The 24,999-nt window shown below is 42.1% G+C and overlaps 1 protein-coding gene across 1 annotated transcript in view; it reads left to right on the plus strand.

Moving 5' to 3' along the window:
* The window catches only part of Rad51b (RAD51 paralog B), a 754,045-nt gene that overhangs the window by 333,064 nt on the left and 395,982 nt on the right, over positions 1–24,999 (plus strand). The window lies entirely within an intron of this gene.

Raw genomic sequence — 24,999 nt, forward strand, 5'->3', positions numbered from 1 at the left:
AGAAACAGACACAGGGGAATGATAAATAATCAAGGATTAGATTATCCTGATGACACATTATTGATAGCAGACTCAATGCATTATAGATGCAGTGATAGGACAGACAGCAGAAGCAACAGAAACAATCTGGATAGAAAACCCAAGTGATTTGTTAGTCTAAATGAAAGAGAGGCAGGTCTGGATGATGTGAAGGGGCAAGACAATGGAGGCAGAGACTTGAGAGTAAAGACAAACACATCAGAGAGCTGAGAGCCCCTGCATCTGTGGAACACTACCAGAGAAAGAACGGAGGAGAAAAACACACCTCTCCCTCTCAGATACACTGTCTGCAGCATTCTAGGGATCTAAGAGTTAAGGACCAGAGTAGTATCTTTAAACAGCAAAACAGATGAACAGAGATCAAGGCCCCAGTAAAACAATTGGGAGAATATGACTAGATGAAACAGGGAACCCAGAAAACAATGCAGATCTTCAACTGGAAAAGTGACTTTAAATTGTGCCTGCAGTGTAACAGCTGGTTAAAAAAAGAAAAGCAAAGCAAGAAAAGCAAGATGGTGCTGTATTTCCTGAGTTGGGAAACCCACTTGGCCTGACAGAAGAGCAGACCCCCCTGACATTGCCAAGCTCTGTGCTAAATGCTTTGCATATACTTCTAATTTCATCCTTGCTGTTAAAAGTGAAGCCAAGGACTGAGATTGCTATCCACTGGGAGGAAAAGGCAGAGGGGGATTTTCTGAGCCAGTTCCAAAATCATAAGGCTCAGGGGGAATTACTTTGATTTTGTCAAGTCAGAGTGAACAGCCAAAGGCAGCAGACATAGGATATTGTCAGAGGTAAATCACCCAGCAAGGTCTGTTCTGTCTTATTGCAGGGCCAGAGGAGCATAGCAAGCTGGCCAAATGTTTTCAACCATGGAAATCCCCTAACTTTCCAACTGCTGCAGCCCCATGGCTCCGAGGCTTTACTCACAGGATGGCTCTGTTCCAGCTTTCAAATCTCTCCAAGTTGATTAATCATTTTCTTGTTCTGACTCATTCAGGCTTCTTCTAGAAAAATAGCTAAAGGTACTAGATGGGCTGGGTGGATCAAGGAGGTCAGATAAATTGGCTTGATGTTAGTCTATAGAAAAATCTAGAAGAAATTGCCAAAAGCCTTTAAGCAAGCGTACTGTCCTCAGATGCCATATATGGTCTGGGGCCAAAGACCATTGGCTTGCTTCATGTGTTTAAAGCAGGATATTTCCATGTGCATTAGGAAACTTGGGTACACGAGGATTCATTTTTTAATGTAAGGCAAATTATTATAGGCTAGTAACTTAGACATTAGGATTCCATTATCACAGCTTATCTTTGTGTCTATATAGATGGACTGTGGTCCCGTGTATAACCCTCTAACACTGATAATGACAAGCATGTATACAATGTTGAGTATTTATCAGGGACTGTGTTCTGTTTTACCGAGAGACATGTTTACCACACTCAAAAGTCAATTTTGATTGTCTTAGCCAAGGCCATACATAATGATTATATTATTAGGTCTGGCTAATATTCCTCACCATGAAGTTTATATTTTAAAAAATAAATTATTTTAGTTTATGATTATATTGAGTCATACTGGAAAGTCTGCTTCTTTGCTTTTGTGACATATTAATCTCTGGACTTATTCCTTGAGTTCACAGACATTTATTATGCACCTAAGTGTACCAGTCATCAGAGATACAATTGTAAAACCTGAGCTACCACCCCAGACCTGAAGTCATATACTGCGTTGGTGCTTTTTAACTGAATGAGCAAAGTACATGGAGAAACACAGAGCATGAAGCAATTATTTCTGTAAAGGAAAGGAGGAGGAAACCCTTGAATTGGGAATTAAAGGCACAGCATCACCATAAAGAACAGTATGTACCAGTGCTGAGATGTGTGAAACAGCATAGTACTTTAAAAGAATGCTGGGTTTTGTTGAGTTATGGTGGGGGGAGCCTGTGTGGGTAAAACTGAAGTGAGATTGTGATGGGCCTTGGCTAGAATACTGTGAGTTCTAGAAGGGCATTTGGGAGTTTTAAAGAAAGAGAGCAACTCCATTTGATTCTATTTTAGGAAGAGAATTCTGAAGATCCTGTGCAGTGAAACTACAGGGTGACAAGGGGGGCAGATGAAAAGCTTCTGTCGTCTGAGTGGTGGCATCAGTGGGAGGTGAAGGATAAGATCCCAGACAGACTTCAGAAGTCAGGTGGGCAGAATGGAGTGAGGAGTTGAGAACAGAAGATGATGTTTGGATAACCCCTCGGTTAAAGGCTTGGGTGCCCAGGTGAATCTTAATGCCTTCAACAAGAAACCCTGAAGGAACCAGTCAAAGGGAGTGTTGAAATTGCTCTGTTATGTTTAATGATGGCACAGATTAGAGAGAGGGAATTGAGGTCCCCTTGGTAACCATAGTATGATCAAGAAGCCAGGACACACTTGAAGCCAGGACAGCTTGGTCTGTGAAGCGGAGGACAAAGAGAGCATAGTCTGTTTAGATTGCTGTCAAGGAGTCTTGGTGACATGGGCGGTTTGGGGAAGTGCAAATGGGGATGTGTTTACCTTACATCTGTTTCGCACTTGGGATCCTGTTCTTTCCCTACACATGACTAACTTTTTGAAGAGGTTTAAAAGTCTCTGTCAAAGGCTGGCAAGACGCTGAACCCTTCTAGACTGTTATCTTTAAAATGTGCTTTAGGGAACTGGTGGGGAGCCGTTCCCTCAAACACATAATCATGCTTCTGCTCAGCTTTCTCATTGGTCTGTGTTCCCAACTTCTGGTGCCATATAGATTTGCAGACATCTGTACCCCTTAACTAATTGCAGCAATCTGTTCTGTACATCTCTGAGAAAGCACACAAATTGATTCCCCATCAGTGTCCATATCCAAGGACACCTGTATGTCCCTCCGGCAAATCAGCTGCCCCTTCACCTTGTGCTCACCTGCTATTTCAATTACGAGAGCAGTAATAGATCAACCTCAAAAGTCCCTGTCCTGGGAAATATCTTCACAAGAGAATGATTGGAAACAGTATTTTGGCTGTGGAGCCAACTTATGGCTTTAAATATCTTCCAGCCGGCAGAGCACCTGGACTTAAGTGTCTAGTCCCCTCTGACTCTGAAGAATGAGCTGTACCTTAAATTGATGCTCATAAGCACATTGAGAAACGATGAGTCTGTTTCCTCCTGCTGTTCGCTGAAGCAATGAAAAGTAAATGAATTCAGAAGGTCCAGGGCCAGTTTGCAGCATCCCAAGCTGGGGCCTTAAAGTGTGCAGGGATGCATGAGTTTTGTTTTACTACCATGTGCACAATTGCCTGGTGCAGGCTGCTGGAGCTGGCTCCTTCCCCGGTGTAACGCTTGCCTATTAAGATGAATATGAACTTCTTGTATTTCATGCTGACCCTCGCTTCTAGTACCTTTCATCTAAGAGCTTGATGGTGAATATCTTTTAACTGGTTAGTTCTCTAAGTTGTGGAGGTTGGTTAACAAAGATTTCTGAGCCTCTTGAATTCAAGCAGTCCACTTTCCATTGCATAGGAAAGATGTACAAGGGATTGAGGGTCACATGCTGGCAGCCATGAGGTCCAGTAGCCTATAAATATATTTTGCTTGTGTCTATCAATAATGTCTTTAAAAAGTGAATTCAGCATCAGCATTTAAATATTAAGAAACTTCATATAAAATCCAGGCTTCTGGCTTTGTTTCAAAACTGTAAAAACTGACAGCCTTATGTCATGTTCCTGCAGGGTAGTAGTCCAAAGAGCTGAGTAGTCACTGCCTACTTTAGGATGAGCATGCCACTCACAATTTGCAAAGTATCTATCACTCCCTGCCTTTCTGACATTCAACCCACCCCACTCACATAATGTTATTGAATTTTAGGATATTTTACCCCCTAAGAAACCATTCTGTTAGCAGTGACTCTGTATTCCTTCCCTTCATTCCCATACCATCCTCCAGTCTCAGACTTCCAATCTTTTGTCTCTAGAGATGTGAATTATTTCTCTCTACTTCTAGCTAGTAAAAGAATATCACTACTGTGAACATCTGTATACAAGTTTTCGCATAGATACCTATTTCCACTCCTCTTGGGAATACAGCTGGGGTGGAATTACTGGATCATATGTTGTTAACTCTGTACCCTGACATGTTGAACAACTCTGCCACATTATTTTTCAAAGTGACCACACCCTTTCACAACCACACTAACAATATATGAGGGTTCCAGTTTCTCCACATACTTCTCAACAAGTTTTACTGTTAACTTTATAGATAATCTGTTTGTTATTGTAAGTTGGTATTTCATTGTAGATTCAGTCCAAACATTTATTTTTTTCTCTTCCTATACAGAATAGAATTGTATAAGTGTCTTGAGGAAATGTTACTGATAGATTGTGGTGACTGCTACTCATCCCTGGGACACAGCCTCATCTCAGACCCTAAGGCCAGATAACATAATGCCATGTAAGGCAGTATGTCCCTAGGCTGTGGTATGTTTTGCACCTGCATTGAATTCCATCAGCTTGATGGGATGCTTCTTACAAATTCACATTCCTGGTCACTCAAGGATTCACACTATCTGAGGGCAAAATGTGATCTGTAGGAAGTAACATAGCTTTGTAAAACTAAGCAACATATGTAGACCCAAATTTATCCTGTGACTTTTCATCTTCCTATTTACGTGATGAGTTACCCCAAAATGGCTACAATATCTTCGTGAAAAACCAAGTCCTTTGTGAGTAAACTCTATTGAAGGGTGCAGGGGGCCAAAAGTCTTTAAAATGGCCATACCTTTTCTGCATAGTAGGATGGGAGAATTGGGCATGTAGACACCTATGGGCCTTTTCAGCTGTAATGAAGTTGTAGCGTTTTGTAACCAAACAGAAGTTATAACTTTTGCCAGAAAACACTGCTTCTGGAGGAGCTTTGGCACTTTAACAACAACTAAATGAAGACTTACTGAGTAGTCATGACATGCGAGGCATCATGCTGACAGATCTGGCCACATAGATGACTAAGCTGCATCCCTGACCTTGTGGAATCCAGTCTCCTGAGGAAGACTTGATTGTCCACATAAGATAGAATTCTCAGCTGAAGAAAATGCCTGTAACTCCTCTGCCACATCCCTTGGGAGCACCTAGCAGGTGTGGGTGAATTTAAACTCTTCCTATGACTTGTCCCATCCAGTCTCTTCTTCCTTGATTTTTTTTTTCCCCTGTGGTGTTCTTTCTCAGGATGCCACAGACAGGACCACAGCTACTTGGTGGTGTTGAGTCTGTGACCAGCTCCCCTATACCTGAAAGGCCACAGTCTGGCCATGAGATCGTCAACAAAGGCATCTGGAAGCAGAAAGACCTCTTCCTAAGAGTGACACTGACCTTGTCAGCAGTCCTGTCTGTCTCTGCCAGCAACAGTGGTTTATTATTAATTTATTATTATTGCAGGCACCTATAGTACAATGATGAAGATGACCTCAGAGAACAAACCTCATTGTATATATTTGGGGCCATATCCTGAGGCTGTTGCATCTGTGATAAGTGTGTGACTTAGAAGACACTTTTCACTCCAGAGTCTGGAAACCTTTAATGGCTCCAGTTCCACATGTGACCGCTGGGGAAGGTATGACAATAAACGGGATCATCTGGTCACTGTCTGCCCAAGGAGTATGAGAGAAAAAGAAGGGAGCGTTCATGAGCAGCCTGAGCTTTTCTCCTTAGGCAAGCATGACTCAAAGCCCAAGTGAGTGACCAGAGTACTGCAGCATACACGTAATGAATGCTTTCTGCTCACCTGTCATGTCATTGTGAGTGCACATTTATCAGCTGCTCGCAGGTCGAGTAGGAAGAAAAGGTCAATTATTTCTCTAAAAATCTCAAGGACAGAGCAAGGTTTCAACTGACACAGGACCTCGTTCTTCTGGGTGGATCACCAGCTCAGGGTAAAGTTGAGCTAAGTGTGCAGGTCATTTGGTAGAGAGCTTGACTAGTATATGTGATACCCCAGGTTCAATCCCCAGGGTCACAGAAACTGGGTGAGGTAGTTCATGCTTGTTCTCTCATGGAGGAGATGGAGATAGGAAGATCAGAAGTTCAAGGACACCCTGGGCTACTTGAGTCCCTGACTATCTTCTCAGGGAAACGGACTCTCTTGTCACCCATCTCAACTAACAGGTAATTTGAGACTCAACAGCTTTAGCCCACGGAACTTTGACTCAAAGGTTTTCTTTCTCAAGAGTTATAGGATTGTTTAATATCTTTCCAGGTTAAACTGTCAGAGAAAGAAAAAGCCCTCCCATCCTTTGTTCGTTCCAAGTAGGGAATGAAAAGGAACAAGTGCTTGTTTTCTCTCAGGCATTGTGCATCAGATTAAATTAAGAGGAAACTAAATTCATACGGATGCATCTTCCGAGACGCTAGAGGGAGCTGCTTGTCATCTGCGCATGCGTGTTCAGTTATCCGTGAACTCCGCCTGGGCTGTCTGGGCTTTAAACCTGGTTACCATCCAAGACCTGAGACTCTTTTTGCCTCTCATTTTAAATGGTGCCCTGGTGCCCCAAGAAACCCAAAATGCGTGTGTTCTTCCCACTCTGAAGCTGCTATGCAGACCGCTTTTCCTCTTTCCTCTTGGTTCCCCTCTCTGTTGAGACAAAAATTTGTGATAATCGGCTGTGGCGCCATGATAAGAAGTTTGGTTTTATCCTTTGGTTCAATCTAATGAATGTAGGCACCATTTATATTTAAATTCTTCTAGTTCTCAGATTTTACTTTATTTTTAAAGTGTGTATTTATGTATTTGTGCCTGATTGTGTATGGAGATCATAGGACAGCTTTGTGAAGTAAGATTTCTCTTCCCTCTTTTATTTGGGCTTCCAGGCTTCCGTAGCAAGCACGTTTACTGGATGAGCCATCTTGCTTGCCCTTAGGTTTTCTTTTATTTTATTTTTAAATTACATCTATTTGTGTGCACATGTGTGGGGACCAGAGAACAATTTGCAGGAGTCCATTCTGTCTTTCTACCACTTAGATCCTGGGGTCGAACTCAGATCCTCAGGCTGGGTGGTAAGCAGCTTTACTCAACTGAACAATTCACCAACCCAGATTTTATTTTTAATGTTGAATTTCTGTTTCAGTTCCCTACCTCTACAATAGACAAACTGGCCAGTATGTTTTTCTCCTTCCATCAAAGCCCATCACATAACGCTGCTCAATCAAGTCCATCCATACAAGTTCATACCCCGTCCTAGCTTTTGGGAATAATGTAACCTTGGGCACGCACTGCCTTAGTTTCCCCATCTGAGGGCACTTGTGAGTTGTTAGGAGGTTTAAAGTCTGATACCATGCCCCCCCATCTCAGCTCCTCTGTGTGGGTCCACTAGAAAACAGCTGTCAGTGTCTGTCTCCTCCTCATCCCTGCAGCGTCTCTGGTTTGTAGCACTTGTGCCTTGACATCTGAGGCCCTTCCAGGCAAGTCCACATTGCTCTTTCTAGACCTGTCACTCACCACACCCCAACACCAACCCCTGTCCTCCAGCCAGCCCAGACTAGTCAGCATTCCTACCAAGGCATTTACTTTTTTCACTCGGCTCAGCCCATCTGCTTGCACATAATTACCTCTCTCCTTTGCCCATCAAAATCCCAGTGCCCAAGGTACCCACTTTAGCCATCCTAACCAAGGATCCCTTGATGCTATTAGTCATGTCTAAACACCTAGATTCCTTTACTGAGATGGTACTTGTCATGGATTCTCTGAAAATACAGGCTAATAGCACACTTTGTTTCCTCTTCTAGATTGTAAACCTCTTGAAGGCAGGAAGTACAGTTTCTCTTATATGTGTACCTAATAAATATTTTTGAATAAATGAATAAAGTACCTTTGTTCCCTTGGTTTGAATCCAACAGCTTCCTCTAATGTCCAAACCAAGGAAGATAGATGATGTAATCATCTGGGTTTAGCACTACATCCATTTGCTCTTTCTTGCTTACTCTCTCACTTTCTGTCTTTGAAATGAGGATCTCACTACACTGCCCAAGCTAGTCTCAAACTTAAGCAACCCTCTTGCCCCAATTTCCTGGTACTGTACACATGTATCACTCCACCTGGCTGTAGCTACACACATTTTTGAGTACCTGATAGGTATTAGAAACTGTGATAATTGCAGTTAAAAATAATTATAGTCCAATTTACTGATTCCTAGGTGCTAAGCACCATGCTAAGTTAGTGGTTTTTATATCATCACAAGTAAGTCTCATGGAAACCACCTGAGGTTATTATTTTTATTATCAAAGCATTATTATGTATGTGGTAGGTCAAAGAAGTCAATAAATTGCTTAAAGCCACCCAGATAGACAATAATAGAACCTTTTAGTTATAGGGTCTATCTACCCTTGAAGCCCTGACTTTGGACAAGATGGCTCTCCAAAGCTAAGGTTAGCCCTGATGCTAACTATTCCTCATACTTGACATAGAGTCCTTCCTTAAAGGGGTATGGCCAGGCATTATGAAAATGTTCTAAATTTTCAGACAGACTCTCACTATATAGCATTTGCTGGTCCGGAACTTTACTATATAGCCTTGGTTAGCTTCAAACAGACAATCTTCCTGCCTCCACCTCCCAACTGCACTTCCATGCCTATGAGATGTATTCTTCAGAATTGCTTGCAATCTTAAAGCTGAGACTACACCAGACAGATTGGTACTGGTTACCTTCTAGTCATTCAGTGCTTTAAGTAATAGTTGATAATGACATGCCTTTCTTTTTTGATGCAGTCCACTTTCTTAGCATTATACACTTTAATAATCTTATTTTTGGTATGATAATCTCTGTTTCAAAAATATGCCCGAGTTTCCATTCCTGTTTCTTGCCTAGAGTTTTGTCTTCAAGGTGATTAAAGCTTTTAACTTTGGAAAGTTTTAAGGAACTGTTTCCTTTTTCTTTTTCTTTCCTTCCATGAACCATTGCTCATACTTTTGACCACTATAAGCAGGCTTTTCTGCATACAGTGGCTTTCTTTGCATTGTTTGTTTTGTTTTCTGCATTCATTTTTTTTCCTTAGGTCATCTAGCTTGTAAAGCTCATGCCCAGCATCACTATTAAATCGTCGTCGTGGCTGGTGTTGCTTTGTATTTTGTGGGGTCTAAAGCTCGTGGATTTTTTTTTTTTTTTTGATCTGGCCCTCTTCTTCCTGGGGGAGTAGAGTTTCCCTTTGTTCACTTATTTATAGCTCTGCTGTGGGTATGGTTTGGAGTCTTGGATTTTATTGCTTCAACTGCTCTGTAGTAATTGACACACTATACACAGTCCAGGTTCCTGCCCCCTTTACATATGGACACACTATTCCATGACTCAGACAAGCTGTAATGAATTGCCTTTCTCCCGGGGTATCTGAGATTCTGGGTTGCTGCGTTGGTCTGTTCTTCCTAAACACAGAGCCAACCACAATGCCTAGTGTAAACAGGCAATGTTTATTTCTGCTGGCATTTCATCACCATGGGTGCCTCTCAATCTAATTCTATGTTGATTTGTAATCAACAGAAGCTTCCTCTCATTTGATTCCATGCTGACTGTATACCCCTCAGGTCCCTACACACACACACACACACACACACACACACACACACACACACACACACCATTTGGAAACCTCCAGGATTATTGTCTCAACTTCAGTTTCATTAAACAGGTTCCCTTTCATGATGGCCTGCTTTTAATCTATTACTTCTCTGTTCAGTTACTCTGTCAACCTGGAGATATCTGTTGTCTATTTAAAAACAAACTACTAAAGCACAGTGATATGTTGGTGGGCTCCATGTGTCCACCTAAACTTTAGATTCTGAAGGATTAGGGAAAGCACAGTCATTGTCATGGGTTAGTTCAGGACCCTGCATCTCTCTGCTCTACAATACAATACCTGACCTTAGGAAACAAAAACATCTCAACCAGAATCCTCAGTGAAGTCTGATTTGCGTACAATGAGAATTCATCAAATGTGTAGAAACTGCATTTCCTAGGAAATCTCAGCTTTCCTGGATTTGGGAGTGGTGAAGAACCTGCCCCAAGAACTTGGAACAGATACAGAATTGGCAGACAAACAGAGGAGCTATAGAGCAAGACTTCCTTTCTCCCTGCTGAGCTTTTTCCCGTTATCTCTGAGAAGATGAAGCAAATATGCAAACAGAAGCTGCCCAGGATTGTCTCTTATTGACAGGCTGCCGTGTTCAGTGATTCCTCTAGCCCATAGTGTCTGCTGGGCAGTTGGAAGCTTTTTGAAGCCATTGTATTGTTAGGGAATAATTAGGGTGAATGGAGCAGGGAGTAGGGGTTAACAACAAGTCTTTGTTGTAAGCAATTGCTAGTCTTGGCATCAATATTAGTAACAAGGCCAATCTACTGGAAGGATTCTAAACAAAGGATGGAAAGGTTGCGGTTGGTTTGTCTAATCCATCCAGTAAATCCACCCATGCATGGCCATTGTACCCTGTGAGGTCTCTGGAAATGCCTTTGGTCACACTGCATTCCAAGCCACTGGGTGGGTGATCTCTGTACATGGCTTTCCTAGAATGCTTCCCATATGAAAAGGGGATGCACAGGTGTTGCCTTGGCAATTAATCAGCATACTTCAGAAAGAAAGTAGTCTCTTGACATTTGGGTAAATGAATGGGCATCTTATGAAAGGCTCATGATCCTTTCTGTGGCTGGAAGAGTTGGAGAATGTCCTGATGCAAAGGGCTGGATGTGTCTGTTGAGACGAAGGCAGAATCACCTAAGTAAATCCTGACCTTGGTTCTCATCCCTTCCACCCCACCCCCTCCAGGCCAGTTGGGCGCAATCTTAGAGTCATCATTTAGTCCAGTGAACTAAGGTAGCTATAAACTTAGTAATTCAGGGACAGTCATTCTTGGAGCAAGGGCTGTAGCTTAGACATAGAGCAGTTGCTTAGCAAGTGTTTAATCCACCGCACTGAACACAGAACAAAACAAGACAGATAGTAGTTCTTAACACTGAACGTCTGTTTCTCCTCACCCATGCGGGAACCTGGAGCTGACAGTGAATGCCAAGCCCAGTCAATCCGAAGCTCTGATTGATCAGATTTTTAATTAATACACAGTAATACTGCCTTGCATAGAGACGCTGGAGTTCCGCTTGGAGCCTGACAATCTTATTTTTAACAAGTGCATGATATTATGTACCCTGCTCCCAAATCAGTTTTCTACCAAAGGTCCCCAAAGTACACAGGTTCAAATTGTGCAACAATGCTTACACAAATCTTGCTTTCTGTTGTGATTAAAAAAAAAAAAAAAGGACAGAGATGCTTGAGAATATAGAATTGGAGGTAGAGAGGTCTCCAAGAAGACTTAGATGCGTATCTCTGAAAGGCAGATTCCTGCCTCAAATATTGAATGAGGTTCTAATTTCAATCTCGCTTGGGCCAAGGGTGACTGTACAAGATCAACATTGAACACTAAGCACTGAGACCAAGGTGATTTTCACCTCCACACTGTTCACAGAGCAGACCCGACTGTCCTGTCTGTGGGTGAAGAGTCCTGGGTGTCGGGCTTGGGGAGGGGCTGTGTGAGAAGGGAAGAGGCTGGACAGCAGTGTGCTTATTTTCAGTTTCTCAGCTGCTCTGGAAAACAGCCAAAAGGAATGAGACACAACAAGCCTTCAGATTTATTGTAAGCCACGGAGAGGCAGGGCCCCTCATTTTAAAAAGCTCTGTGGAGTTTAAAGTTTCATGTGTATTTGGTCTGGAGCAAGTATGAACCCCTGAACTTTCTCCAGAAAAATGTTTGCTCGAAGGAGCACTCAATGGGCCCTGACTCCCTGGACTTTGTGTCTTGGAGAAGATAAAGCAACGTAGCAGCACCCCGTTGAGGTTTCTGGCTCTGTTTGGCTGGTGGAGAAAATTGGTACAAACCTTTATTAGACCTGTCTTTACGGCCTCTGGCAAAGTGTTGGAAAGGCTTGAGAAGAACCCATTTGCCATAGAGGGTGGCTGGCCTAGCAGAAGAGGGAAAGCAAAGAGCTAAATTTTCTGAGACCAGTGTGCTTGGGTGATGTACATGACACCCAGGGAGACTAGGCAAAGCTGAAGCCTTGGCATCCTCCCAAAGGATGGAAAAGCTGGACATTCAAAATAAGTCACCTGCCATGCAGAAAGAGCTCATGAGCCTGAGGTGGCTGTGAGTTGTAACGGAAGTCCACGATTGAGCTTTTTATAGATGTGAGTTGTGTCCTGTCCTGGCACTCATGTTCCAGGCTTGGTCACTTTTTGATGTGACTTTGGTCTGCAGTCCATGTCAGCAGGCTCTTTTTATTATATTCCCAAGTAGTGTTGACATTTGTAGGGAGGGAAGAAATCTGGATAAATAAAATAATTTTCCTGACATTTTTAAAAAAGCATTATGAAAAAGAGCAGAGGGTGTTTTCAGATCTAAGTGGAAGTAAAGGAATTCATTGCCAATGTGGAAGCCCAGGAGGGTAGCTTGGTGAGCTGTTTCAGGCCACAACCATTTGTGAGCAGCTCTGAGGTGTTCTAATATAGATACTAACACATCCATACTACAGTGAGCACCTCTATCTCTCTAAGGCTATCTTTTCTATCAGACAGCTTTTAGGATTTTTTTTAAAGATTTACATTATACCTGATTTGTGATAAGCTCAAGCTTTCAGAGAAATTCCCATGGATCCTCCAACTGTTTTTGTGGAAGGAAAAAGAGTGAATCTCAGAAGCAAACCATCTTTTTATCTCAGAACTGAAAAGAGGTGCTTGTTTAGTTTGCCTCTGACTGTTCTGTGCATTTGGAAACTAAAACTGAGGACAGTTATGTGGCTTTTCCTGAAGTCACCCAGAAAGTTAGCCTGGGAACAAGAAAAGACTTGTATCCTTGGGTCTGGATTGTCATCACAGTGAGAGGTCTGTTTATAAGAAGGGAATACAATCTAGACTCCTGTTGCTTTAAGAAATATTGTGATTATGCCAGTTATAGAAGCAACTTGTAGGGGTGGGCTTAGCATCCTCAATGAGTCATATTTTGAAGAGTCATATTTGGAGCACTCTAACTTTGAACTACAATGGTAATTCTGATTGCATAGAAATTCTGTACAAAGTGCCCCACATACATTTCTAATGGATCCTCAAGGCAGTTTTGTGGAAGTCTCAAAAATGCATCTAAGTACAGCTGTTTTCCAGAAAACAGAACTGAAACTGGAAGCTATGTGTGACCTAACCGCACTTCTAGAAAGCTGCTGGATGGGGCTCATACCCAGGCTTGAAGCCCAAGCCCACAGCTTATCTCATTACCCCACGATGCATTAGTTGCTAAAGTGATAATTTTTTAAAAAGCAGTTCCTTTTCCCAGTCTTCTCCGGGGCAGACACTGCAGTGACTATGCGTTTTCTGCCTAGTTCCAGATAGTTCTGCTGTATCCACACTGTTGACCTTGGGTGGAGAGAGCAGGACTTTCCGATCACAGAAGTAGAGTTTTACGGTTATATTCCTTTCTCCTCTGTGTCCTAACTTCAGACCCAATGCTCTCTGTTTCCTCTTCGGATGAGGGGCTGTTGTAATTGTTGGCACTGCCTCATTAGGCTGCCAGTGTTGAAAGACTTTTATTTTTGGAAAGAAAGGGGGATCTTAGCACAGCCCGCGGCTCCCTTTTTGCTGCTCTGAAAACCGGGGTGCATTTGGAGGCGCTGCTGCTTGTCTTCTTGGTAACACTAGGGGGCAGAATAGCCACACCACAAGGCCCCGTTGCCATTGTTGCCCACTAGTTGGGGGCACAGGGACTGCAGGGATGAAGCATAGACCATCTGTGGCTCTGGAGATTAGACTAACCAACCTGGCTGATATTTTCTTGACAGAGAACTGGCTGCAGTGATTCTAAAACATATGCTTCCAAGATACTGTCTTTAAATTTCCTTCTTCCTTTATTCCCTCGGCTCACTTGCATTTTAATGTTTCTGCCCCATTGCATTCTGGTAGCAGAGGGCAGACACTGCCTGCAGGCAGCTGCTTTGAAAGGCAGATTGGGATGGATGCGCCCAGTGGTGCTGGCACTCTTGCCTTGGCATGTCAAAGAGGGTCTGATGGTAAGATACCTAAGACCTTTCTCTGAGTTAAATACTTCTCAAAGGAACAGCAGGCTGAGTCCAAAGATCACTGTCCCCACTAACTCAGGTATACACCTAAGATCACTGTCCCACTAACTCATCTACACCTAAGATCACTGTCCCCACTAACTCAAATACACCTAAGATCACTGTCCCCACTAACTCATCTACACCTAAGATCACTGTCCCCACTAACTCAAATACACCTAAGATCACTGTCCCCACTAACTCAAATACACCTAAGATCACTGTCCCCACTAACTCATCTACACCTAAGATCACTGTCCCCACTAACTCATCTACACCTAAGATCACTGTCCCCACTAACTCAGGTGTACACTAAAGATCACTATCCCCACTAACTCAGGTATACACTAAAGATCACTGTCCCCACTAACTCAGGTATACACCTAAGATCACTGTCCCCACTAACTCATCTACACCTAAGATCACTGTCCCCACTAACTCAAATACACCTAAGATCACTGTCCCCACTAACTCAAATACACCTAAGATCACTGTCCCCACTAACTCAAATACACCTAAGATCACTGTCCCCACTAACTCAGGTGTACACTAAAGATCACTATCCCCACTAACTCAGGTATACACTAAAGATCACTGTCCCCACTAACTCAGGTATACACTAAAGATCACTGCCCCCACTAACTCATCTACACTTAAGATCACTGTCTCCACTAACTTAGATATAAGAATAGGTTTTTGTTTTGCTGGCATAACAACATCTTGATTCTGCTGTAGCTGTTCTGGGAATGCTACTGGATGAGGGTGAGACATGGCCTCCAGGGGTTATTTCCCCCTAAAAACTTACTAGGGTCTACTACCCTGGATGCCTCACACACCACAGGACTCAATAAGCTAAATAAAGCTCCAATTCAAGTTGTGTACTTTCATGTTGTAAAGAGCATGAACTTGGGTTACAGAAATATTTCTCTGGATCTTTGGGTTTTTGTTTTTGTTTCTAAGAAGGAAGGAACAGCATTTGAAACAGAGCATTACATCCCAGCTGACAATACCCACCTTGAGACTCCAGTAAAACCAAGTCTGAATGTAGAAAATTGATCAAACAGAAAATTTTTCATTCTAATTATGAAGCATTCTTTACTCACAGCTGAAACCACAATCAGATTTCATTAAACAGTGAGTAGTGAGTTCCTGATGTGAATTGTAAATGATTCCATCTATAAAAATGTAAAAAAAAAAAAAAAAAAAGACTGTTTAAATCCCAACTTTTCAGGAACTCACTTGTTGCATAATACCGAAAACCAAGTGCTTGTCCCTTCGTACAAATGCTCACATCATGCCCTACACCACTTCCCGACTGGGGAACCCATGGCATTTCTTGGTTCTCAGCTGGGGGTCCTGATAATATCCTAATCTGGCACATGCAATACTGATGACATGAAAGGCCTTGTGAACGTGACCAAGGTGACCCCGACTCTAGGGTAATCTTATAGATGGAAGCTCCACATGTTCTGTTTATTCGGTTGCCTAACAGGGTTGTGACTCTTACATTGACATTAGCTCTATGACTTTGGAGAATACCTCAAACAACATACGTGGTGCAGGCCAAGGGTATTAATTGCAGGCCACCACCACCACCACAGCGATGCTTTGAAGCTGGGAGACGGTGGTGAGACCTTTTCCTTCCCTAAGAAAGCAATGTCATAAAAATTCCAAAGCAGAGATCAGCTTTCCAGGGGAGGGGGTCTCTTTATTGGTTCCTCTGATGGCTGCTCTGCATGCATTAGAGTGTGCCACACAGAAGACTCCTGGGCCCAGACTCTCCACAGCAGCCTGGGTGCACCCCACCTCTCTAGTCTGCATCCATTCTGAATTACTAATTGATGATAGTTTTGCTTTGTTGGTCAATCCTTTGACTCCCCCCTACTCCCCCCCCCCCCCCCCCAGTACCCTGTCTTTGTTCTCACACTTTTCCAATTCCTTGATCTCTTCTGCTCCTAAGACTGCATGTGAAACTTTCTGTGGAGCTTCACTGTGTGGATCCTGCTTTAAAGTTTCGGGGATAGAGGGACGGTGAAAATGAGTCACAGCTTCTTTCTATATCTGTTTCTGTGTCAAGGAGTACCATTTTCTTACTACAGTGCCTGAGATGAAGAATTCCATAGCATACTTTTTCAAGGAAATAAACCAAAAGTCAGTCAATTCCTTTAATTGAATGTTTTCAAATACTCCAGAGTTCTTTGCATTTGTTTTTCCACACTGAACAGCACAGTGGTGGTGGCTTTAGAATTTTTCTCCACAGGAAGAAAAAAAACATACTCAAAATAGGCATCCCCAACCCCACCCCACAAGTCCTCTGTGTCAGGCCTTCTGAGTGTTGTCCAGGCCTGTTCATAGCCTTAGGACACCAGCACTAATTCACTGAAGGCCTCATACCTACTTCTGAATGACAGCTCAGAACAGGGACTTGAGAGCCTGGGGTCTAACAGTAAGAAAACCAGAGTGGAAGCATTTTGGCAGTGGGAGATGCTATGGGAACAACACAATGGCTGCCCCAGCACAGGGCTGCAGCCAGGAGCTCCCACTTCCACCAGAGTAGACACAAGCTGGTGTGCATCAGTTCACCTTGATTTTCAGCATAAAAAAGCCAGCAGCTACTCTCAAGTGTCAGTTTATTGAGCTCTCCAGCACAGTCTCATAACTTACATTAAGTGGGGGGAAAAATGTTCCCAGAGCAAAGAGAAAGGCTGGGCAAACAACTTTGTCTGTGACAGTTGTCAAGGCCCTGCTGCTTGGAGTGGTCATCAACAAGTCCCTGAGTCTTAAATGACAGACCCAGGGGTAAAGTTCATCCTTGTTGCACTGTTTAAGAAGGAACTGCTTTTTTTTTTTTTTTCTCCAAAACACGTTTTGTTTATGGACACCGTCTCTGTAAGGTCTAATTTACCATCGCCGCTTTCCCTAAGTCTGAGCAACCTCAAGGAGACTTATTAAAATTCCTTCTTAAAAGCATAAAGTAAAAGCGTCAAATGTGGTATTTTCCTAGAGGGGAGTGTAGCTTTAGAAGGGACAGGGCCCAGTCCTTTGCTATTTTAGATGCTGGTAAATAACTTGAAACCTGTTAAAGCTTTTAAAGGAATGTGGGGGGAGGGGTGTCCCTTTGACTCTAGTGTTCCAGAAAGCAAATAAAGGGGACAATTTTAAGAAAAGTCAATCTTTGATGGGCTCTATTCTTTGCAATATCTTGCAAATGCCGTGTGTATAGGGATTCACTTGCCTCCATGTCTTTTTTTTTTTTTTTTTTTTTTTTTGTTTTGTTTTTTTTTGGTTTTGATTTTTGTTTTTTGAGACACAGTTTCTCTGTGTAGCCTTGGCTGTCCTGGAACTTGCTCTGTATACCAGGCTGCCCTCAAACCCCAAAGATCTGCCTCTGCCTCCCAAAGGCTGGGATTAAAGGCATGCGCCACTGCCGCCACCGTCACCATTACCATTACCAGCTTTGCCTCCATGTCTTAACTGGTTCAACATCCTTGTCCACTCCCCAACTGCAGTTTTTCGGATTTTTTATGCTATCCTTGTCTAGCTCATTAGAAAAGTATGAAATACGTTTTTTGAGAGAGAATAGTGTTGTTCAGGGCTGGCATGCTGATCTGTGTATGTAAAAAGTCTCCATTTTGTAAACACCAGTGTATGTTGGCACTGGGTGAGATTCTCAGCCCACCATTTTATTAGTCATGCAAATGAAGATAAACCTTCCTAGCTAGCAAGGTGCTCTTGTTTCTAAAGGGTCTCTGTAGCCTCTACAAAAGGGAAGAAGCTCAAATCCCCTTCTCTAGGCCCCCGGCTCCAGGACTGAGTGTACCTGCAGCAGGCCGCGAAAGCTCTAAACAGCCAGAATGCGATAGTCCGCCATTGCATCACCCAAGTCTCTGGTGCCGATGAGAGCAGCTTGGTCCTGATTTTCTTGGAAGTCTGTTGTGGAACTCAAATGTAGGTCTTTTCTATTATTTACCCCAGTTGCTTGGGAATTGATGTGAATGGAAGAGGAGAAATAGAAGAAATAATGTAGATGCGGCACCAGGATGTGTTGGGGCTTACATTTAAATATGTCTGTAGCAACGTTCTGGAAATTTAATACACTCATTTCAGCCTTAATCTATTTTCCAAGTTCTCCTTACACACACACACACACACACACACACACACACACACACACACACAAGAGGCTTTGGCAAACAATGGAAAACTGCTATATTTTTTTCTTTTCTCTCTCTCTTTTTTTTGAGACAGGGTTTCACTATGTATCCCTGTCTGTCCTGGAACTTCCCTAGATCATGCTGGCCTCGAACTCACAGAGATCACCTGTCTTTGCTTCCCAAGTGCTGAGATTAAAGGTGTGCATCACCATATTTGGCGCTCTCTGTCTCTGTGTGTGTGTGTATATATATATATATATATATATATATATATATATATATATATATATATATATATATATATATATATATATATAGTTGTTGTTTTGTTTTGTTTTGTTTATTGTTTTTTTGTTTTGTTTTGTTTTGTTTTTCGAGACAGGGTTTCTCTGTGTAGCTTTGCGCCTTTCCTGGAACTCACTTGGTAGCCCAGGCTGGCCTCGAACTCACAGAGATCCGCCTGGCTCTGCCTCCCGAGTGCTGGGATTAAATGCGTGCGCCACCACCGCCCGGCTTTGGCTCAATATTTTTAGTAGAACTATTTTACAATTTCCCTTTTTGTAGCACTATTGCAAAAACAACAAACTCCATTCTTTTTTTTTTTTAACAGCTCCTATTGTCATATTAAATATTTACTTATGTATGTTATTTACTCATTTGTTATTGATAGACATTTAGGTGGTGTGTTAGTCTTTTTAAATAATTTATTTTTGCCTGGAGAATTGGCACATGCCTTTAATCCCAGCACTCAGAAGGTAGAGTGTTGTGGAATATTATTTTAATATTATGTTACATTTGTTCATGCTGCACAATATTTAACTATATAAAGGTGTGTTACATTTGTTTGTGCTGCATTTGTTTAACTATGTAAAGATGTGCTGCATCTGTTTCACCTGGCCTGCCTAAGGCACCTGACTGGTCTAATAAAAAGATGAGTGGCCGATAGCTAGGCAGGAAAAAGGATAAGCAGGGCTGTCAGGCAGAGAGGAAAAACAGGAGGGGAAATCTAGGCTCCAGAGAAGGAGGAGGAAAGAACAAGGGACACACCCGGGGCAGGAAGCCAGGCAGATGTCAGACAGACAGACAGACATAGAGAAGCAGTGAAAGTGAGATATGCAGAACTAAGAAGGGTAATAAGCCCGGAAGCAAAAGGTAGATAAAGAGAAACAGGTGCTTTAAGTTAAAAGAGCTAGCCAAAAGTGTGCCTAAGCTAGGCCCAGCATTCAAAACTAATAGTAAGTCTCTGTGTCGTGATCTGGGAGCTGGTGGTGCCCCGAAAGAAAAAGCCTGGTACAACAGAGGCAGCAGGAGCTCTGAGTTCGAGGCCAGCCTGGTCTACAGAGTGAGTTCCAGGACAGCCAGGGCTACACAGAGAAACCCTGTCTCAGGGGTTGAGGGGGGAGGATTTATTTTATATTTTGAGATTATAATATAATTACATCATTTCCCTTTGCATTCTCCAAACCCTTCCACACACCCTTCCTTGCTTTTTTTCAAATTCATGGCCTCATTTTTTCATTGATGGTGTGTGGGTGTATGTGTGTGTGTGTGTGTGTGTGTGTGTGTGTGTGTGTGTGTGTGTATGTGTGTATTCCTAAGTATATAAGTATAACCTGCTCAGTCTGTACATTGTTATTTGTATGTATGTTTCTAGGACATCCTTGAGAGGAGCAATGTAAAAGGACAAATTACTCATTTAGGCTCACAGTTCGAGGTTTTGGTCCATGGTATTCATGCACGTAGGGCTATGGTAAAGCAGCAATGTCATGGAGAAAGAGCATGGCAGAGGAAAGCCATTCGCTTCATGCAGCTGGGAAGCAGAAAAGGAGGAACAGGAACAGGCCAAGGCCAAGTTGCAGCATCCAAAAGCACACTGTCAGCAACCCACTTCCTCCAGCTGGAGTCCAGCTTCCACACTCACCAACAGATGAAACCATTGATTGCATCAGAGCCCTCATAACTGTCTTGGAAACACCCTCATAGAAACACAAAGGCCGATCAAGTTGACAAGATTTGCCCCAGCAGGTGGTTTGATGCTTCCCACTCTTTGAGGTAATACTATACTCTCACACTCATTGTTTTCTAAGAGAGGAATAATCTGTGTAAATGTGGTCAAATTCCCCACTAAAAAAGGCAGAAACATATGTAAAACTAACAAACAAACAACAACAACAACAAGAAAAAAACCTTTTTATACTCATTATCTTCTTTCTAAGAGAATTTAGCATTGTGGTATATTTCCTTCTAGACTTTAAAACTGTGTGTGTGTGTGTGTGTGTGTGTGTGTGTGTGTGTGTGTGTGTGTGAACAACATGGATCTCCTGATATTGATAATATTTTCCACTTGACATTATTCTCACATCCTTCAATCTTTGTCACATTTTTATGCTTTGCTTTTTTTTCCCTACAGTATTTTACTAATGAGGATATTAAGGCACAGGGAATCATATTCATTGAAGTAGCATAATAAGATTTAGGTCTGGGTCTACAGCTCTGTGGTAGTATGCTTGCCAATGTGTATGAGGTCCTAAGTTCAAGGCCCATTACTGCCTATTATGTTGTGTTGCTGTGTGTCCTGCAGGCTCAATAACAATCCTACTCTATCTCAGCAATCATTAGAAAACCATTCATCACTTCTTTTAATTTAATAGTTTTATATTTCACTGTTGTTAGTCTGGATTTTGCCTCGCTGTGTGCTGGGAAGTGGGCTCATGTGTAATTCAGTTATTCAGTGTCCCACATATATTGGTACTTCTTTAGGAACTTGGAAACAACTTACCATCTTCAAAATCACATAATCAATGCTACCAATTGTTTCTTAGTTATTTATTTCTTCAGAGTTCTTGGTTTGATTTCCTTACCTACTTTGGTCTGCATGATTTTGTAGGATCTCATGTTATTCTTAGTTTTAAAAGTTCATAAACTAAACTAAGGACTAGTTATTTAAGTTAATTTATATTGTTATGCATATACATATATACATATACATACACATGTGCCTAAAGTCTTATTACTCAGGAGGCTAGGTCAGGCCAGCTTGGGCTATAAAGTTTCCAAAGGGTTAGCCTCAGCTATGTAGTTAAACCCAGTCTAAAGTATAAGAAGAGGTTCTTAAGCTTCACTTAACATTCTTCATCCCCCAAAATGTAGGTGATACATGAACTTGAAAGATAAAGAGATATGTCTCCATTTTCAATAAAACAGCTAAAATTGAGCATTTTCTTCACTTAAAATACATAATAAACTTAAATTAGCAGAACCTGAACTTTAAACCACAGATACTTAATATTTAGATATATAATACTTCTAGTGCTTAAGAAACACATCCATTAATATTTTATATATTTAAATAATTTTGAAACTATCTCTATGACACTGATCCCATTATATTCCTATGTATTATGTTTTATGCACTTAAAAACATATTTCTGAGATGGGGTTGATATACCTAGAACACTGAAGGAATGGATGGTATTGGCATGGGAATGGCCCCTACACACCAGAATACTAGGCGTGCCAGTGGGCTGCATACCCATGGGGGCAGAGAGACCAAGCGGGAAGAAGCTGGAAGACAGCCCATCCATCCCTCTCTGATGCGTCATCGTCCTAAGTTGAACTGTTTCCTCTCTCCTTTCCCATCTTCTTCCCATGTCACCCCCTCCATCGCTTCTCTCTTAGGTGTCTTTGTCGCCCTCTGTCTGTCTGTCTTCTCTTGCTGTCTTCTTCACTCTGCTCTTCTCCTCGCCTTTTTTTTTTCACTTAAAAACATTAATATTTTAAGGAGTTTCATATGTTATTTTTAGAGAAACCTTTTCTCTTTCTGTTGAATGAATTCAAAGACAGGAAAAACCAACAAGGTTGCTAACAAGAATTCGAGAGCAAAATTTGCTAAAGATAAGCATAAACTAATTACCTGTAGATCATTGGTTTCTCTGGCCCCAGGAAAGCAAGGGATCTTCATTCTGGTCCTCTGACATCAGAGGCTGTCTTTGTCACAGGCCTTTCCAGTTGCCTTTCCAAGTTTTCCCTCCTAAGACAATTATTCACCCTGACTTTCAAAATACTCACAAGGCGGTCCTATTTTGAGAGAATGAGACAATGAGGCCATATTGTTGGGGTGTCGTCATTTCTGTGGGATTGTTTCAACAGTGCCTATCTTTTATGGACAAAAGTCATCATAAAGTTTTCTCACCCGAAGTGGCACATCTGATGCCTGTAGTGAGATGGTGTTCAGTTACTAAGGAGTTTGCACTGTGGTCTCCCCTGTCGGCTGCAACAGAATAGTCACTGGCTGCAGATGCCATTTATATAATCTGGGTGGCTATAGAATTTTTCTTTCTGAGAGTAATTTCTGCGTCTGGGATAATGCCATTTCTCTACACCAAAAACATTAGCTCGTCTTACAGTTAATATAAGCTGAAAATTCGAGGTGCCTGGGGGAGGGAAATGAGACCCACAGATTGTTTACATGAGTGCTATAGTTTCACTTTTTATGCACCAGTCACCTTGGAAGAATTAATGCCCTGTGCATGTGCCAATCAGATTGCCCCCATCATTGCTAAACATTCCATTTGCTTTATTAGAATAATAAATACTGTACAAAAAAAAAAAAAACCCAAAAAACCCAAGGTTCATCTGAATCCAGGCTGTGGTCAGTTAAAGAAATATATGCTGCACCTTACCTCTGGCTAGACCCTGTCGAGGATGGGGGTGGAGAGGCAGATTGGTCAGATGGATGCAGATTTCCTCGTGTTGAATTTGATGACTGATCTCCAGTCCTAACCCTTGGAAAGTCTTGTCAGCAGTGCAGGGCTCATATTGGTGGCCACCTGGCTGGCTATTCCCATCATGCCCCTCTCCATCTGATGTTTGCTGAGCAGTCTGTTTGGAAAGGATTAAGATGCTTTTCTTTAGCTTGCCAGGTTTGTGGGTAGTCACCTCCCAAAAAGTTACCCAAAAGTCGGTTCAATATTCTGTGTGATTTCGTGACTATGAATCTGAACTTTAAGAATCATTTTTTAAAAAAGTTGAATTTTCAGGCCCTCCCATGATAGATGCATCTTCTTGTTTTATTGAACTCAAAACCAGTTGTAGATCAACTTTCTGGTCTCTACTAGGTTCTTGACTCCCTAACTCATGCCTGTAATCATCCTTTAGAACCCCATTGTCCCATTATAGATGACCCATCCAACATCCTAACTTCTCAGGAAGTCTCCTTCGTGGATCTTTCCCCTATTCTACTTCAGAAATTCTCATGGTCATACCTTGCATCCTGATATTACCAGTTACACCCTCTCCTCTCTAAAGTCACCTTTTCTTTGGCCATCAACTCATCTGCTCTGTATCTCAAGGGGAGCAGCATGTCAACTATGTTAAGATCCCCACAAACTCATGATTATATATTTGTTCGTTTCCTTAACCAAAACTGAGCCAGTAGCCCATTGTTAAAATCACAAGAGTGTATAGACCCTCAACGTCTTTCCCTTAATTATAGTCAGTGAGAAAGTTCTCCATACTATTAAACCTAATAATTCCACTTTGTGGCGTCACTGGAGAAATACATCTAGTTAAAATCTGTCCTTAGGATCTTACTTGAATACCTTCAGCCCTTCCTAGAATCCATCCTAACATTTCTCTCCAAAGCAAACATCCAGCGCCTTTTCCTTTTACCAACTCAAATGCTTCTCCTTCACTCTCTCATGGCCGGTCCTCCGATTTCTCTGAGGACTTGGATGTAAGTCCCATATTGTGACTAACAAATCTTTCGGCTCCGTGTATGCGCAGGTCCTTCCTCATCTCACTTAAACAGTAGTTCCCACCCACTTTCCCCTCCTCAAACACTTCACAAAGGTGGTCATTCCCATTCTTTCCTTGCTAATTTTCATTAAAACCTGCTGGGATAACTTCCATCTTTGAAGTGATGTATCTCAGATTTCCCCTCTAGATACCCAAGCCAACTCCAAAGTCTGTTCTTTCTCGCTTACCTCTTCCCACCCACCCCTCAGGCTTTTGTTTCCGGGGTTTCTCTGTGACTGTTTTTGTAGGCCACTCGTGACTGTTTGTCTTATCAACTCCTCTCTTCTGTATGCCAGGCATATCCCCACCTCAAAGACTTTGCCCCGTGGTCTCTCTGCTTCTCCTGTTTATTTCTCAAACCAATTGTGATCTCACTCACTTAAATTGTGTGTCTGCTCAAATGTTGCATCACCAAAAACACTCTTAACTGCCGAGCCATCTCCCCAGCCTCAGTTCTACTGTATCTTGATCAAAGGAGTAGCTGTGGGAAAATAAAAAGAAGATTGAATGCCCAGTCTCAAAATGCACATTCTAAGACTGGCCCTTTATCACATCTGAGATCCAGTTTTCTTCCCTGTGAAAGCAAGAATAAAAATGGAATTACATTATTGCATGAACTAAATATCTCATGTAATAGTAACTAGAATAACTAAGACACATTAATATTAATATTAATATCTGACACATTAGAAAGTATTCTAGAAAAATAGTATTTACCCATTCATCATAGTTTATTACAATCATGTGTTACTGTTGGATATAAGAAAATGTCACTGCAAAGTATAGCATTTTGGCGTGCTAAGTATTTTGAGCTAATGAAGATTGAAAGGTCTCAAAGGAGCCAAGTATGGTGGTGCACTCCTTTAATCCCAGAACTCAGGAGGCAGAG

The sequence above is a fragment of the Onychomys torridus genome, chromosome 14, assembly GCF_903995425.1.
Source record: "Onychomys torridus chromosome 14, mOncTor1.1, whole genome shotgun sequence".
Classification (NCBI taxonomy): Eukaryota; Metazoa; Chordata; class Mammalia; order Rodentia; family Cricetidae; genus Onychomys; species Onychomys torridus.